This window comes from Haemaphysalis longicornis, unplaced genomic scaffold (genome assembly GCF_048455015.1).
Source record: "Haemaphysalis longicornis isolate Haplotype H1 unplaced genomic scaffold, Haemaphysalis longicornis Haplotype H1 scaffold_14, whole genome shotgun sequence".
Lineage (NCBI taxonomy): Eukaryota > Metazoa > Arthropoda > Arachnida > Ixodida > Ixodidae > Haemaphysalis > Haemaphysalis longicornis.
In genome coordinates this window covers 56,698,853-56,717,388 of record NW_027526245.1, presented here as the reverse complement: position 1 = coordinate 56,717,388, position 18,536 = coordinate 56,698,853, and positions in this window count along the sequence as shown.

The following is an 18,536-nucleotide window of genomic DNA, read 5'->3' as shown; positions in this document are numbered from 1 at the left end:
GAATTCCACATAACCAAAGACTTAGTTTTAGAATTAGCCAATACTGTACGAAAAAATAAAATCAAATACACAAAATTAGAAACAATACTTTAATAAATATGATGCAGTACAAGTGCGAACAACGAATCAATTATAACAGAAATACTTATCTAATTTTAAAGCTATTATTGATACTGATGACTTTATGGTAAGAGGGACGCTATTCCACAATGACATTTCAATGAAGCAAGAAGTTTGCGCGCCCTAATTTTCTTTCCGTGAATGCGCATAGCCAGACGAGGCCTAATGAAGCCGGACTTGCCAGTCTTAGTGCCGACATTGAGAAGCCTCTAAGTGTAGATGGGGGCTTTAGGTAAGATTGGTATTGATACCTGGAGATAAAACAGATCGGTTGACTGCAACAGAACTTCTGAAAGGTAGCGTTCTCGAGAGTAACGCTTGGTCACTGCTTCTGCCTTCACCATTTTATTTCCCGTATTTCCTGGTCAATCTTTCATTTCCTTTAACTCCCTGCATTCTGTGCATTAAAAATAACTACTTTCTAGACAGTTTACGTACGATGCACGTAAAAGGACTATGATTTTTCCTAACAATTTTGCACGGTTTTTGAATATTACAGGTCCAAACTGGCTTGCACCACAGAGGAGTGGTAAGATGCTTGTTTTTAAGCAGTTACTCTTTATTGCAATGTAAAACTTACTCAAAAGCACAATTTAGGCTAGTCATCATCACCCAGAACATCCTATTTAGGTCTACTGCAGGACGAAGGCCTCCCCCCTTGACATCCACCCGCTTCTGTCCTGCGCTGCCCGAGTCCATTCTGTGCCTCCACATTTTCTTATTTCGTGTCTCCATCGAACTTACGGCCTTCCGGTTCTTCAAGTCCTGTCTCTCGGGGTCCATTCTGATGCCTTTGTGGTCCACCGGTTGTCACTTCCTCGCACTACATGGCCAACCCAAATACATTTCTTTTTCTAACTTCAACTATGATATCTCCTTTTCGAGTTTGCTGCCTAATCAAGGTTGCTCGTTTTGTGTCCTTAAGATCTCCTAACAATATGCACTAAAATTAATCAATGATGCCTAACATTATGCGCTTCATAGCCCATCGGCCAGACCTAAGTTTGCTTTCTAGTTGTTTATTAGGGTGCCAAGTTTCCGCTCCGTATGTCTTCACGGGCTCGACGAATTGGTTTACTACCCTTCGTTTTAGGAACAGAGGAAGCTTACTTTGCATTACCTGCGCGTGCTCGCCGAATGCACCCCAACCAATTACTATTTTTCGCACGATTACATTTCCGTGGTTGGGATCAGCACTGACCATCTGGCCAAGGTAGTAATATTTTTTGACTTGTTACGGTATTACGTAACCTATGCTAAAAAGGCGCGTTTAGCATGTTTATCTAGCATTACTTTACTTTTATTAGTATTTATTGTAAGCTCAATAGCGAAATTCACTGATTGTAGTTTTTCAACCATTTCTTAGGGTTCTTCAGCAGATTCACAAAGCAAGACTGTCGTCTGCAAATATTATATGACTGAAGTATTAGCGGACTAGCCGTAAGCCCATGTTTTCCCAGTCAAGCATCCTGAATACTTTCAAGACATGCTGTGAACAATTTTGGTGGGATGGCATCTCCTTGTCGCACCGCCTTTTCGGATCGGGAATCTCATTTTTTGGTCCTACCTGTGTATGCCTTACATATGTCGTCTAGTGGTCTCTTCTCCTCCTTTGTTTTTTAGGGTGGTAACACTGCGGACGTGTTAACTCAATACAACGTTTTTTCAGCCTACAATGTCATGTAACTAGGCTTACTACAGTCTAAAAAAGTTTTTCAATTATACGGTTGATGACATGGGTGTCATCAATTGCAGCCTGCTCCCTGGGTTTGTGAAAATCTGGGCTCTCGTTTATACCTGTAGCTGTTGCCACGACGCCAAGGATGACGCAGTTGTCTTGAAGGGAAAGCAAGTATATCGGAGCGAACGCGTGCTCCCCTAAGAACTAAAACAATACGCAGGCGGCGAAGCAGCAGTCAATAAAGTGAAGTGGGCTGGCCAATGTGAGCGAATTGAATGCAACGGCGTCAGCTCTACGGGCATTTATCTTTCGGCGCAAATATTATTTGAACCTTGGAATTTCGTTGAGAACACTGCAGATGAAAGAATATTATACTAGGCTAGTGAGATTTTGGCCCACCACTTGTGCTATCAAATGACATAACACGTGTGCCATTAAAAATAAAATGAAACAAGCGTTTCCTTTAGCACACAGATACCAAAGCCCTGCATGTCTGGGCGATAAATATAAAACATAAACAGACAAAACCAATACATTGGTTTATGTCATTACCCCCTCTCTAAGAGTGGATCAACTGGATGGTAAAACAAAACAACACTCCGAACAAAAAAAGTCTGTCATCTCGAGTATTAAGGCTTTCGGCAAACCACGTAGACGACTTTGGACCGCGTGCGTCGCCGTGATGTTCCGGAATCACCAGAGGGGATCACCTGGTAGGCAAGTTGACCAACGCGTCGTAGAAACCGGTAAGGTCCGAAATACCGCCGCAGAATCTTCTTACTGAGTCCGGGTGGTAGAATGGGAGTCCAAACCCACACAGGATCCTCTGGGAGGTTGTAGCGTCCCGCACTCACCAGCTGCTGGTTCGTTGTACGAACTCGAGTGAGTTGGCGGGCGTCCTCCACACACTGGAGGTATCTTTGAACGTCTTCTACGCGCTGAAGCATGAGGTCAAGCATTGTATGATGATGATGATGGTTGGATGTTTATGGCGCAAGGCCAACTGGGCCAAAGAGCGCCAAAACAATAGTCATATATGAGGGGTGAAACCTTAAACACTAAGTAAAGTCAGCAAAAACAAAAGTAAAATCCCAAACGACAATGAGCATGGCTGGTGTATACGGCCAGATTTCATTAGGGGGGATTAGAAATGAGGTTTAAAAACTTGACGTCTGGCAAATACTCAAACACACGTGTCACGGAAACAATGGCATCGTCACCTAGAAAAAACGATGGATGTAGGGGAATATGTTGTCTGTAGAGTTCTCTGAAGTGTTTGTGTCGTGTTGCGTGAAGTGCCTTGCATGTGATTAGTATGTGCACTACAGATAGGGCCTCACCGCACCTGCTGCACAGGGGTCTAGGAGATCCCGTCAGCAGATACGAGTGCGTTGCATGGGTGTGCCCTATCCGCAGCCTACCCAAGGCGACTTCTGTGTGTCTGTTGCGTGTCTCAGTGGTGTATGGTCCCAGGCGTGGTTTTATTACACGTAGTTTGTTGTCCGTCTGTTCATCCCAGTGTGTTTGCCATATTCTGCGCAGGTGTTGTCTTATGTGTGGCTTGAGGTCTGTGTATGGCACGGTTGTTACGTCTACAGTGTTCCTGAGTGCAGCAGCATCGGCCCTCTCGTCTGCCAACTCGTTCCCAGCGATCCCTGCGTGTCCTGGGACCCAGCAGAGGACCAGCTCATGCTTTTGCGCATACACGGACATGATAGTGTTGAATACAAGATTAAATATGTGGTTTTTGGGGGGTGTATGCGATGACAGTGCGCGAACAACACTCAAGGAATCTGTGTAGATGATAGACTTCGGAATTTTATTTTGAAGTATGTGTCGTACAATCAATAAAATTCCATATGCCTGTGCTAAAAATTGTTGTGTGGACGCTCATGGTTCTGGCTGCACTGAAATTCGGACCGTGAGCATCGCAGGAGACCATAGTGGAGGTGTTAGACGCGTCACTGTAAAATTCTGCAAGTGGGTATTTAAACTGCAGAGACAGAAAGTGCTGTAGTATTGCAGCTCGCGGTACCCGATTTTTGTCAAATTTCATAAAAGAAAGGTCGGAGGACACAGCACGAACTTTCCAAGGAGGGAAAATGTCTGAAAAGGATGATCTGTACACATCTAAAAACGAAGCGCTCAGATCCGGGGCTCGCTCTCTCACTCTAAGTGAAAAGGGCAGAGGAACGGATGGGCGATTTACAAAAAGCACAGATGTGAATGTGTCGTTAAAGACAGGATAAAAAGGATGGTTATTCAGCGATTAAATTTTAAAACCATAAAGTAAGTCCATGTACGTCCGTTCGTTCTCAAGGCTCCACTTATTACACTCGGCATACAGACTCTCAACAGGGCAAGTGCGAAAAGCACCCGACGCAAGCCGTAGCCCCAAGTGTAGCACTGGGTCAAGTATTCGCAACGCTGTTTTAGACGCCGACCTATGTATCACACTGCCATAGTCTAAATGAGACCCAACCAAAGCAGTATAGAGCCGTAGTAGGAGTTCTTTGTCGGAACCATACGATTGATGGGAGAGAACCTTAAGTATCTTCATTGTTTGCAGACATTTGTGTTTAAGTTCTTTGATGTGTGGAATGAATGTGAGTTTCTGGTCAAACACAACACCTAAGAACTTGTGATCCTTGTTCACAGGAAGCGACATGCCATTAAGAGTAATGTCTGGGTCCGGATGGACCCCGCGCTTCCTGGAGAACACAACGCAGGAGCATTTTGCAGGATTCAATTTAAACCCATTCTTATCTGCCCAGCCGGCAAACGTCTTGGCACCAAGCTGGGCTTGACGTTCGCATATTGACATATTACATGATTTAAAAGATATTTGCACGTCGTCTACATACATAGAATAAGAGATTGTTGGTGGCAGTGCCTTTCAAAGAGAGTTCATCTTTACTATGAAGAGAGTGCAACTCAACACGCCACCTTGCGGCGCGCCATTTTCTTGGACGTGAACCTTTGAAATTGCACAACCAACTCTTACTCTGAACGTTCTCTCTGACAAATAACTAACAAGGGTGTTCAACATATTACCCGAAAGACCGAATGACCTGAGGTCACTAAGGATCCCATAACGCCAAGCGGTGTCGTAGGTCTTCTCGAGGTCCAAAAAGACAGTTACGCAATACTGCTTATGCACGAAGGCATCCTTTATATACGATTCAAGAGCTACGAGTTGATCGTTCGTCGATCGCCCCACCCTGAAGCCTGCCTGGCAGCTCTCGAGAAGACCATTGTACTCGAGGAAGTACACGAGCCTGCGATTGATAATCTTCTCGAGAAGCTTGCACAGGCAGCTCGTCAGGGCAATTGGACGGTAACTTGTGGGGGACGACGGGTCCTTTCCCTCTTTCAAGAAAGCCACTACAATGGCCTCCCTCCAAGAGTGGGGAATGTGGCCCGAAAGCCATATCTTGTGATATAGGTGTAAGAGTGTTAGAAGAGTGTCTGCGTGCAGGTGTTGTATCATTGTGTATGTGATGTTGTCTGGGCCTGGAGCTGAGGGTTTACACGTGCTCAAAGCAGCCGTCAGCTCATGCAGTGAAAACTCTGAGTTATAAGAAGATGTTGACCGATTGTTATCTAGTATAGGCTTCTTTTCGGCGATTTGTTTGTGTTTCATGAAAGTGTTTATGTAGTGTGCTTAACTAGAAACGTGTTGGAAGTGTTGTGCGAGTGTGTCAGCCTGGTCTTCGAGTGTGTCCCCTGTAGTGCTGACCAGAGGCAGGCTGTGTGCTTGTTGTCCTTTCAGTTTGCGTATTCTCGTCCATACTTTCCGTGTGTCTGTGTATGAGTTTATTGATGTTATGATGGAACGCCAACTCTCGTTTTGCCTCATGGCGCACACGTTTTCCTAACGCCTTGGCCCGTTTGAACAAAATGAGGTTACCCGACGTAGGGTACCGACGAAGGATACCCCACGCCTTGTTCTGGGCCTCTCGCGCCCGCCTACAGTCCTCATTCCACCACGGCCTCCGCTGGTTGCGCGGGGCAACAGAGGCGTGGGGAATGGACTTTTCGGTGGCGTCGAGGATGTGCGCCGTGAGCAGCTGGGAAGCTTCTTCGACGTATAGGTGTCCTATGGATGTGTGGTGTAGTTTAGATGTCTCTGTAAATGTATTCCAGTTAGCTCTTGCTTCATTAAACCTTTTATGGGAAGATGGACTGCTCGGACCTGTACCTATATACGTTAATGAAGTAGGGAAATGGTCAGTACCCTATGGGTCCGTGCCCACACCCCACTCAAGACATGGAAAGAGACTTGCAGAACCAATAGCCAGGTCAAGATGTGAGTATATGTTGTGACCTATGTTATGGTATGTAGGTTGTTTATTGTTGAAAAGGCATGCTCCTGAAGATGTAAGGAATTTCTCTATCAGGCGACCTCGGGCATCCGTGCGAGAAGAGCCCCAAAGAGAGTTGTGAGCATTAAGGTCACCTGTAAGGATGTATGGTTCGGGAAGCTGGTCGAACAGCGCCTAAAAGTCAGAGCTCGAAAGTACAAGATCAGGAGGGATGTAAATGTAGCATACCGTTATCAACCTAATAAATATTATAGTGCAGATGGCTACAGCCTCAAGGATAGTGTTCAAGGTGACAGGGTGGCATGCTAAGGATTAGCGGGCGATTATGGCCACACCGCCAGAAAAGTGTGTGCAGCCAACCCTGTCCTTTCTGTATTTCAGGTAACTATTCAAGAAATTTGTGTTCTTGGAATTCAGGTGTGTTTCCTGAACACACATTACACTTGGCTGATTGGCATGCAGAATCTCATACACGTCGTCAAGATTATGGAGAAGGCCTCTGCAGTTCCATTGAACAATATTTTCTCTTCCCATTATTATGTGTTCGGAGCTACTGGAGTGTGACTATTTATGTAGGGTCTTTCGGGGCTTGGACTCTTGGACGGGGTTTCTTTACCTCCTCTGGAGGTTTAGATGGAGGGACCCGCTCCTTCCGCTGCAAAGCAGACAGGAAGGGTCCAGCATCCATCTCATCATCTGATTTGGAAGGGGTACCCGGCGTACCGGACCCCCCGGACCTGGCACCCTTTGCGGTGCCCTTCGTTTTGGCCGCGACCGCCGAGGGCGTCAGGAGCGCCCCGGGTGGCACAGGCGGTGCGGCGGAGGTGGGAACTGCTGCGGTTTCCTCCATTTCCATCTCCTCCGGGCCCGCGCGTGTGCTTTGGGCAGGTGGAGAGGAGGAAAAAGAGGGTGCAGCATCCCCAACGGACGTGGATGCCACCACAGCCGCTGCTGCCTGAGCAAGCGGCGCGGTGGTGGGTTGAGGTGCCGGAGGCAACCCAGGGGGGGGGGCGCGGCGACGGGACCAAGTCCGACTCACGGTACTGGGTTCCCGCCGAAACAAGACGCCGCTCCGCCCCCCGGCGAGCTGCGTCGGCGTACCTCCCCAGAGGAAAAGAGGCGAACTTCTTCCGCGCATTTGGGAAGGTGATGTTTTCCGTTACCTTGACATTTTTGATCTGCTTTTGCTGCTTGAACTTTTCACATTTTCGCGAGTACGCTGCATGGGGTCCCTGGCAGTTGGCACAGGTGAAGGTTTCGCATTCACAATTTTCTTAGGGATGGTCATGCTGACCGCACTTAACGCAGGTAAGTCGGCCACGGCAAGAGTTTGTGCCATGCCCGAACCGTTGGCACTTGAAACAGTGCCGTGGGTTCGGGATATACGGGCGGACTTTGCAATGTATATACCCATGTCGGGAACCGCAGGGTCGCAGCGCAGCGCAAGAGAGAAAGTACCAGCGTGGCAGGCTTTCGGAATCAAACTGCCCGTGCCGTGCTGGCGCACCAAGCACCCGCCGCTCGTCTCTTTATTCTCGTCTTTTCTAGCCGGAGCCAAGGCGCCGGCTAAGAGCGCCAACCAGAGGGCGCTACAGGGCCCCCCGCCCAGACGGAATGTCGAACGTGACGCGACGGCGAGGCTGGTGGGCGTTGGTGTTGGGGGCGAGCAGTGGAGTGTTTATGCCTGCGATGTCTGCGCGGAGTTCGTTGGGTGGCGTCTCGAGGTAGGCCGGTTTGAGGCGGTCCAACGAGACGACTTCTTCGCGGCCATTCAAGAGGATGGTGGTGGACTTGTGGGTCTTGTTAAGGACACGGTACGGCCCATCGTAGGAGGGGGTAAGAGGCGCCTTTACAGCGTCCCGCCTGAGGAAAACGTGTGTCGAAGACGCCAGGTCCGGATGCACAAAGATGCGGTGGTCTGAAGACCAAGGTGGGACCGGTCGCAGGTGCTGCATGCAGTCCTGCAGGCATTGGAGGTACTCAAGCGGCTGGGGCGAGAAGGCCGTAGGGACGAACAAATCGCCAGGAGGCCGCAGGGGTGCGCCGTAGGCAAGTTCAGCAGTGGAACAGTCGAGTTCGCATTGTGGCTGGGGAAACAGCGGTGTGATGCCATGGCGAAGCCGCTTGTCCGGTTCACCAAATTGTAGGCGGCCGATGAGGCGGTGCGACCAAGCCCACGTTTATTGTGGTTGCGTTTGCTGTGCCATGAACACGACGAGGCGCGTAGAATTCGGGTGCCGTTCCCCGAGGCGTCAGCTGGCCAATCTGCCGATGATGATGGTGGTGCGTAAGAAGATGATGATGGTGGCGCTACACCCAGAATTTATAGATTCTGGAAGTGTGGATCTATCGAATGTCAGGATAATGTGTTTAGTGGCTATTTGTTCGTCATCGCGGCGTATGGATATGCGCTTTACAGCCGTGACGCCCTGATCCTTTAAGCCTTCCAAAAGGCCGGCATCAGTTTCGGAAATGAGATCTGCCTCAGAGATCACACCCTGAGAGCTGTTGAGGCTTCGGTGGGGTGTGACCCTGATTTCCAGATCTGCCATGCGGATTTGTTTCAGGAGGATTCCGGATTGCTGCTGAGTTTTTACTTCAACTAGTACTTCGCCTGTTCGTAGTTTTTTTGCCTGGAACGATTTGCCAATGATTCTTTCAAGGAACTTGGAGACGAGGAATACAGACTGGGAGGAGACGGGTTTCAATTTACCTACTGATTCAAGGACCAAAAAACGGGGATAGTTGTCAGGTTTCGGATGTGGATTGTTGGAAGGGATGGAAAGGAAACTTCAGTGCGGCCCCTTTTCGGGGGCCGATGACGTCTGGGGGGGGGTTGAATTATCCATATGGCATAGGAAAAAGCAGGGAGACTGGGGTACTTTCTCGTTTGACCTTACCCTGGTAGTCAAAGAGGTCCCGGAGCTCCCTGCCTGGTAGACAGGCAGGGAGCCCATCGGCCGGAGCTTGACCAAGGCTCCGACGGCCACCGTTTACGGCTTCTACCCTTCACCTTTGTACACCTCGCCACGGTTGGACACGGCTTATGTTGGGAGCTCGGGGTCCGCGGTGTCGCTTTTCACCGTTACCATGAATACTCAAGGTGCCTCGTGCGGGGAGGTCAAGCATTGTAGTTAGCCGTCTTCTGTGAACAAGCTCGAACGGTGTCACATGCGTAGTTTCCTCGGTAGCCGTGTTGTATGCAAACGTGACTAATGTCAGGACCAAGTGTCATGTTCAGCGTCGACGTACGCAAACAGCATATCCGCAATCGTTTTGTTGATAGGTTCAGTTAGTTTGTTTGTTCGGGGGTGGTACGCCACCGTTCTTCGGTGATCCGGGTTGCTGTACCATAAGATTCCTTGCATTAGCTCCACAGTAAATGCCGTTCAGCGGTCTGCGATAAGGATTTGAGGGGTTTATGCCGCATCACAACTTGGTTCATGAAGAACTTTGCCACTTCTTGTGCAGTTCCCTGAGAAGTGCGGCGGTCTCACTGCAGCGCGTCATGTAGTCTTTCTCTGCGACAATCTACTTGTTATCGTATCATGACGTAAGAACGAGACCACAAGGTTCACTCCAATTTGTTAGAACGGCCTTAATGGGACGGCGATGGGCGTAAGAAGCCGGTCGGGTCTCGTAGGGGGCGTTTTTCGTCGCTAGTAGTCAATGCAGCTCCGGGCATAGAGGGACACATCTGTTGTATGGTGGTGCCAGTAGTACTTCGCCTTGATTAGTCCAATTGGGCAAGCTGTGCCGAGATGTCCGGAAGACATCTCAGCACCTCGTGGAACGCATCCAAACTTTCTACCAGAAGGTCTGTGGGGATAAAAAGAAGACAATTCATTCTCGTTCCGTGGTTGCAATTGTTCTCCTCGAGGAGGGAAGATTTTAGGCGAAACGCTGACAAGTTGCCGTTGACGGCCCTAATCACAGCGACGTTGCGTGCTCGACGTAGTCGATCATAACGCGTAAGTCAGGGTCGGCCCGCTGGTAGGTGGATAGGTCGCTCTCCGTCAAGACTCCAAAGAACGCGCTGTCTTCATGTGGGTCTTGTGGTAGTGGTTGCACGGGTGCTACAGACAGGCAGCCGGCATTGGAGCGTTTCATGCCGGATTTACAGCTAATTGTAAACTGGAATTCTGGGAGGTGCAAGCTGCACTGCCCAAGATAGCCAGATGGGGTCCTTCAAATTGCGGAGCCAACACAAAACACAAGGTGGTTTGTCACAACCTTGAATTCTCTAACATACCACTATGGGAAAAACTTCGGAGTGGCACATAAAATAGCCAGGCTCACTTTCTCAGAGTCTCAGTCGTGCTATTATTCTTTCGACAGACCACGGCTGGCATTGGCGATTACTTTTTCGCAAGCCCTTTGCTTTTGAACGAGGGCGGCACCCAAGCCTATATCACTGGCGTCAGTGCGTATTTCCGTTTGGGCGTTTTCGTTGAAATGAGCGGGAACGAGCAGGCTTTGCAAGCTGTCTTGCCGCTCGCAGAATGCTTCTTCTTGGGAGGTTTCCCTGCTGAAAGGGGTGCTGTCTTTAGTCAAGCTCGCGAGTGGCTCTGAAGTGCGTGCGACGTTTTGGGCAGAGCGCCGGTAGTACGCGCGCACACCCAGAAATCTTCGCACGCCCTTCTTGTCTTTCGGCCTTGGGAAGTTCACTATGGCTGAAGCTTTCCCTGGGTCAGGCAGGACTCCCGCGGCGATGACGACATGGGCCAAGAACTTCAGTTCCTCGTACACGAATCGGCACTTTTCCGGCTTCTGCGTTAACCCCGAAGTACGAATAGCCTCGAGTACACACTTTCGTCGAGGTATGCGAGGAAAGTGTGCCACTTCAGACTTCTTAGCGCAGTGTCCATTACTCCTTGGACTGTTGCTGATTGCGTACCCAACCCCACTCCCATCACGCTAAACTTGAATAAGCCGTCTGGCGTTAATAATGCACTCTCTTCTCTTTCTTTTGTCTACAGGAATTTGCCAGTAGGCTGTCTTGACTGCCAGCAATGATAAGTACTTCGCCTGGCAGACGTGGTTGAGGTGGTCATCAATTTGTGGGAGGGGGCGCACATCCTTTTTGGGGATTCTGTCAAGCCACCAGTAGTAAATGCAGAACCATAATGTGCCGTCTTTTTTCGTCACCAGTACGACCGGCGCAGGCCAGCAGCTTTTCGATGGCTGTACAATGTCGTCGCTGAGCATGTTTTCTACCTCGAGTACGAAAGGCTTTCCGCTGGTGTTACGATACGCCGTACGGTGACCGTGCTGTACGTCGGGCTCTATCTTCGGTTAATATTAAGTGCTTCGCTAGACGCGTCTGACCTATCTTGGAGTTTGGCGAAAACACTAGCTGTAGCCACGTAGCAAGGCCAATAATTTGTTGTGTTTCTCTTGCGGCAGTTCTGTCTTCACGTCGGACGGATGCGGAAGCTTGATTGCATCTTCGGGTTCACCTTCAAAATTCGGCGTCCGCTATCACATCACTTGCTTCTAGCGTTCCTTTGAAGTACGCAATCGCATCGCTTTTGTTTAAGTGCTGGCAATGCTCGGTGAAATTAGTGCCCAAAACATGAGACTCGCGCTGCTTAAAGCGCACAATGCCTATTGCGACGGAGATATCGCCATCGGGAAGCAAACTTTGGCCACCTCTACAGTAGTATAGACGGTTATCAGTAGACGGTGATCATCACGCTCACGTGGGGTGGCAGGGGACGATTATCATCGACGATCCTTACAGCAGCACGGTGTTCGGGGTTCGGTTTCAGCGTCATGGAGTGACCGGAGGAAAAGTTATCGACTTGTTATGCACATCAAATATTTCACCGTTGTTCGCCAAAAAGTCCATTCCGAGAATTGCGTCCCCCGAGCAGTTAAGCAAAATGACGAACGCAAGAGGGTACAGTCGCGTGCGATTTGAAGGTAATCGCGCGAGCGTCGACCCACCACGACGATAACACCCCCACGCGGCTTCTTTTGCTGGCCCTGGCTCCTAGCTTACGCATTCTTCTATCCCGCGGTCGCTGTTTAATCAAGCAGGCATCACTCCAGGGCCAAAACCAATAACGCCTTTCTCTGTTTTTTTATCGCGCACGCAGCGACGACGTCCCATTTGCATCTTACAGCAGTTACTGAAAGATGCGCCCAAAAACATTGTGAGAATTTATAAGAATCCGTGCTATCACCTCTCTCGATGGCCAAGAAGAAAGCGCACACGGGATTACAACCACACAAAATCGCCACAAAGCGGAAAGGGTGGTTTACTAGCCGCGGGTGTGATGACTGCTTGACGGGAACAGCGCTCGAGGGAGAGGAGACTGCATAAACTAGGTCCCAGGCACGCTGAAAAATGCCGGGCGGGGGCGTTATAATCATTATCAGTCGAGACTTCCGCGATCACCTTCAAATCGCACGCGACTGTACTTTGTGCATCTATAGTGTGACTAGCAAGGTGCACATTCCACTTGGCGTTACGAAATAGTCTCCTGTTGTGCGTATCTGCGGGCCGTCGTATCTGGTCGTAACTTTCTTCTGCTTAAAGGCAACTGATCCACTCATTAGTAAGTAGTCGGCTACCCATGTCTATGAGAGCGACTATATAAAAGCTCCCAATGAACAACGGGACGTCAGGCGCCACCTTCCTCGAGCTCCGAATATGTCGCGGCGTCGTTTCTCGACATTTGCGTGTTGACGGTCGGGCACAATGCTTCGTTGTTGCCGTCGTCCTCTCAGCGGCAGGCTCGGTCATTTCGGGTATGCGTCGCGCTGTGTTGCTGTTGTCGTATTCAGGAGTTATGTCAGGGTTAGATCGGGTTGTCGGGCTGATGGCATGTCGCGAACGTCGGTCATCCTCGAGTCGTTGCGTCGTTGGACAGTTTACGTTTTCCGGCCGTTGTGAAACTTCACCTCCAGAAGTTGTTGCTTTTAGTTTCCCCCGCGTGGGCTAGGGAATTTCCCACGCGTGAAGTCAGCGTTGCTTCGACGGCTTGGTAATCACTATGAGTAGGGCGTCGGCGAACGGTTGAGTGGGCTCTGGACCTCGGTTTGTGCTGGATAGGTATTCCTCGATGTCAGTGCGGCGCTGGCCGGGAACGGGACGTGGTGCGTCGACGGAGAAACCGAGCCTCTTGTAGTGGCAGCGACGGAAAATTTGTACGGCCTCTCCACGGTGGTAACACAGCGGACGATAATCGGTGGATCGTGATTCGTCACATCTTCCTCAGCATCTGGTTTGCGACTACGGGGGTTCGGGCTGGCGGCAGTGGACAGCGGTACTGCGGTGCCGCTCTCGACGACGAGTAAAGGGGGGGGGGGGGGGGGTCGACGAACAGCTGCGGAGTAAATCATAGCTTGTCGCTTTGGGGGTGCTTCGGACGGCCTAGAAGTCCCCAAATAGTGTTGAACTTCTTCCCTGACCACGTCGCTCAGACAAGCGACTTGAGGGTGTGGCGTGGCTAGAACATTTTCCGAAGCTCCTGCCTCGCCTCGGCACGGACGTTCTTGCGTAGTGCGTCGGAGCTGATATCCCCGTCACCGATCGTCTCCGAAACCAGAGAATTGATTGGGTGGTCATTCTGCCTTATTTGTATTTCAAGCGTCTTCTCCAACGCGGCCGCCTCAAACCCGAATTCGGAATCCGGGTTCAGGGCGATGTGGACGAGGCCTGCCAAGAGCTCTTGCTTACCTCCTCGCCTCAGAAACGTTAGTTTCTTTGTTCGCTAATTTCTGGGTCCACACGGTGAAAAAGTACACTCCTTAGCGAACACGAGCAGGCTTACATTCGGATGTTGTGTGCGTGTCTGCAGCAGCTTATCAGCCCGTTCCTTGCGTACCACAGTCGTGAACGTTGTTGAAAACTCGGTCCTTAAAGGAGCCATGAAGAGAAAACACAAGTTTGGTTCATTCGAAAGATTGCCTCGTTAGAACCATAACGACACCACTTATAACGCAAACTTCGCTCAAATAAGCTACATAATTAGGAAAAAAGGAAATGGCCATGCGACCCACCAGCTCATTTTCCGCAACAGAACCTGTGATGTCACTTGGGAATGCTCTGCGATTGGCGGAGGCCGGCAAAGGCAAACGCATGTTAGGCAGGGCTTACAGTTTGCATAGAGAGCTAAATGCCCATGAAACATACTGCACATTCTTTTTATGACAAAGAACGATGGAGTAAATGGTTGAAGGTCCGAACGAACTCGCAAGCGTGTGCGCGAATGCGTGCGAAACTCGCGCTGGCCGACCTCGACATCTCGCCGTCGCGCAGACGAATTTTCGGGTTCGAGACTCTTCGGGGCCAACGAACCGTTCCAGCACGCACAGCCGCGACCTTGCTTCGTATCGTAATTCCTTCACAGGAGGTTGGCCGTCATATCGCCAACCAGCAAAGGTAAAAATAGAAACGAGGGGAGTAAGGAACAGCAAAAAGCGACGAGATAGTGCCAGTAGTCGCGTAAGTTTCGAATGGTGTTGGCTTGCTGCTGTCGTTACGAGCTCGTTTCCAGTTTACAACCACTGAAAACTTCAGTTTGTTCGAGTAGTTTACAACGAAATTTCGTTGCTGCGTTTTGAAATGCCCATGTAGTACGGACAAATCGTTGAGGGAGTGCGACATCCCCGCCGGTGAGGAGATCTCCTTTCATGTGCTGCCCAACGACGAACCTAGGCGAAGCAAGTGGCTACGTTTTGTGAACTTTGCAAACGGAGGAGAAAGAGAGCTAAAGGAAGTACGAGTGTGCTCGCTTCATTTCCGAGGAAGTGATTACGGCAGGGACCCTTACGTTAGCTCACTCCTGGGACATGCTGGCGCTCGTCGCCGACTTCGTCAAATCTCTCTGACCTTGGGGAAAAAAATGCCGTAAACACCGCGCATTGACGCTCGTATCTTTCTGGTCGAAGCAGAGAGCTCGCGCGAACAGCTTTCCATACACGACACCGGCCAACTGGCATAAGTGATACTGCTACTGAAATTGAACTATTATTAACCGTAAACAAAATACGGCACATACGTACCCGTCTATATTCGTCCGTCGCAACGGGGCTGACGAGGCAGCGGTGCCGACGGCTGGGCGTTCGTCTGTTGTGGCTATCGCAGAATGGTCGCTTTCCCGTCCACCGCGTATCCCACAACTCTTGCCGCTCGTGCACTTAGAAGCATTGAGCGTTTTTGTGGTGTAAGGTTGTTAAATGCAAGCCCGAGCTCCTCGGCGAGAGTTTTGTTCTCCGGATCAGGCGATTCCATGGCTAGGGCTGCGGGTGCACTAGGTTTTACTAGTATTTTTAAAATGGCCGCCGTCTCGATCGACTCCCGCGTGTTGGTGCTATATGGAGTGACATACTAAGTATCTGTTTCATGCACCGGCTCTATGACGCCATTGTACACGTCACGGAATGTTCAATTTTAGCGGGAGATTTAAAATTTTGGTTTAAATTGCCTTATTTCTCAGTGAATAAAGCATCATTTGCTTCCGGGAAAGCGCTTGGGGTACTATGAAACTCCTAATCTTTCGAATAAAACAAACTTTTGTTTTCTCTTCATGGCTCCTTTAAGAACGGCCAGGTCGTAAGCGCAGTTTCGTGGTTCTCGATCCAAATGCGTGCAGTCTTGAATATAGAAAAACACTTGTTCGAGTGTTTCATCGTCATCCCATTGGTTAAACGTCCGGAACCTCTCAATATGTTGCAGCCAATCTTCGTGATCTTCCGCTGGTGACTCATGAAAGGATGGTGGCTCCCGGGGTTGCTTCATAACTACAGGAGTACTCGCTGCGTTGTCCATCGTGGATGCGTTGTTGATTCCCCTGGTCGTGACGTCTTCCACCTTGAATTTTTCTGGGAGTGGTCTAAACGCAGCCTTTAGGCCTTGTTGTCGGCGGCTGGCACAAGTTGTGTTTAGTTGACGACTTGAAGAGGGTTTAGGGTGCATGTACCAAGCACCTACTAGATGTCACGAAGCCTTAGGTGTCGTTGTTGCATTGATGAAAAAACACGTTTATTGGGGGGGGGGAACTCGTGCTCCCCTAAAAACTAGAAAGATACATGGGCGGCGAAGCCGCAATGAACAAAATGACGTGCGCAGGCGACTTCCGGTGAGAGAAATGCCAGGCGCAGCTCTGCGCGCATTTATCTTGCGTCGCAAGTGTTTCTCGAACCGGCGAATTACATCGAGAACACTGTAGATCAAAGAATATTATTTTAGGCTAGTGACGTTAGGGCACAACACCCTTCCTATCAACTAAGATAACTCATGCGGCATAAAAAATAACAAGTGGAACAAGCGTTTCACGTGGCACAGAGATAACAAAACCGCCGCGGCTGGGCGGTAAAAACAAAACTTAAACAAACAAACCCAATACATGGTTCATGCTACTATAATCTTTGTAAACAGCTTGTATACATCTGACAGAAGGCTGATGAGTGTGTATTGTTAAGGATTTTCGTATCTCCCTTCCTGTGAATTCAAACTATGTTGGCGTGTTTCCAGGATTTGGGTACCTTTAACGATCTTAAACATCCTGGGAATAGTTAAACAAGCTGTTCTAGTATCATATATTCTCCCTCTTTTAGAAGGTCTATGGCTATGACGCCGTCGCCTCCAGCTTTTCTTTTCATTCCCTCAAGTGCAATCTCTACTTTTACTTTAGTTAGTGGCGGGCGGAACATCACAAGCTAAGCTTGCAGGATCAGTTGTTTCCACTGGTCCAATGTCGCTGGCGTACAGCCTTGTATAGAATAGTTCCGTATTTTTTAATATCTTGTCTATATTGTGCGTAATGTTACCTTGTTAATCCTTAAATGTGTAGATTCCGTCTCTGCCAGTAGCAAGCTTCCTCTCTGCTGCCTCAAGCTTACTGCTTTTTCCAACATGCCCTTGGTGACCGGCATGTTTTGTGCTCGAATGTCATTTCTTTACTTGTGTTCATCTCTTTTGTCAGCTCCGCTTATTCGATTTCTTTCACCGTACACGACAGTCTTATGTTGTGACGCTTCGCGATGCGCTTCTGTGTTTCTTGAGTAGGTTTTTCAGTTTTCTTCCTACATGCCGCTTCTTCAATGGCCGCAAATAATTCGGTGATTGCTGTTAGGCGGTCGTTTAGCGTGTCAACACTCTCCTAGTTTTTACCATCTAAAAGCGCAAATTTGTTCTGAACTTTTGTTGTAAACTTCTGCGCCCAGTCTCTAACTGAATGGAATCTGGCTTTCTCACTTTTAACGAGTTTGATTCCTTCCTTTTTGAGACTGCCTTACTTCGCACCTAGCCATCCTAGGGTCAGGGCACCAAATCTTGCTTAAAACATCCACATCATGCACAATACCTGGGTTGGCACCCCAAATGAAGTCAATTTCATTTTTTTGTCAACCTTTCAGGACCTTGTATGTGGCTTTTCAACTTTGACATTTATGAAACAATGCGTTCATTATGTTCAGATTATTTCCCTCCTCAAATCCATCCAGAGTGCCTCCACGACTGTGGCGAGTGCCTATTCTATAATTTCCCAAAGATTTTTATCCTATTCTGTTTGCTCATAGTTTTGCGTTAAAAACTCCAATTATTATTGTGAACCGTGCTGATCCCATATTCTTTGCTGACTCGGCGTCTTCGTAGAACCTATCTACAGCCTCATTCCCGAACTTAGCGGTTGGTGCATGCGCGTGTACTATCTTTAACCACTCCCAACTTTCCTTATTACTGCATAATTCTTCCAACTTCCCAGCTATCTTATTTTGGATCAAACTTCCCACCTACTCTTTCTTTTTGTGAGGTCCCTGATTGCACTGAACCCCTCCGCTAGACAGTGCTATGACGCCTTCTCCTGTACGTGAACCTCACTTTGCGTATTTAACATCCCATTTAACTTCTGACAGTTCCCCTAAATGGAAACCTAAGCTTCCCTCGCTAACGAAAGTTCGTACGTTGAGCGTAGCCAAGTTCAAGTTCCAGTAGCAACTATATACAGTCAAAACTGACGATTGCCCTATACAGTTAATGTATAAAAAGCACCCATATTTCGGACAGCGGCCAGCCCTACAATCGATAATCCGGACTCTGTTTCTTACTCGCGCACGGCGAATCGGCCGCTGTAATCTCTTCCGGCACCTCGACGATAGGACGTTTGGCACCAGAAAAAAAAGCTAATTGTTGATCTTCGAGGTCTGGTGTTATGAGGCCTCAGAGATTCATAACTGCCAACGCCGACGTTGGAGGCACGGCCTCATCTGCGAGGTTTTATGAACATCGCGAGGTGGTGTGAGCACCAGGAAGACGGTGTCAGCAGACACAATCACTAACTGCTTCCGGCACGGCAGATTTGCATTCGACAATGAGCCAGAGTCTGCAACGCAAGAGCCTGAACTTATACTCAGCCCAACGGACTCAAATGCGTACGTGATAATTGACCTGCGAGGCT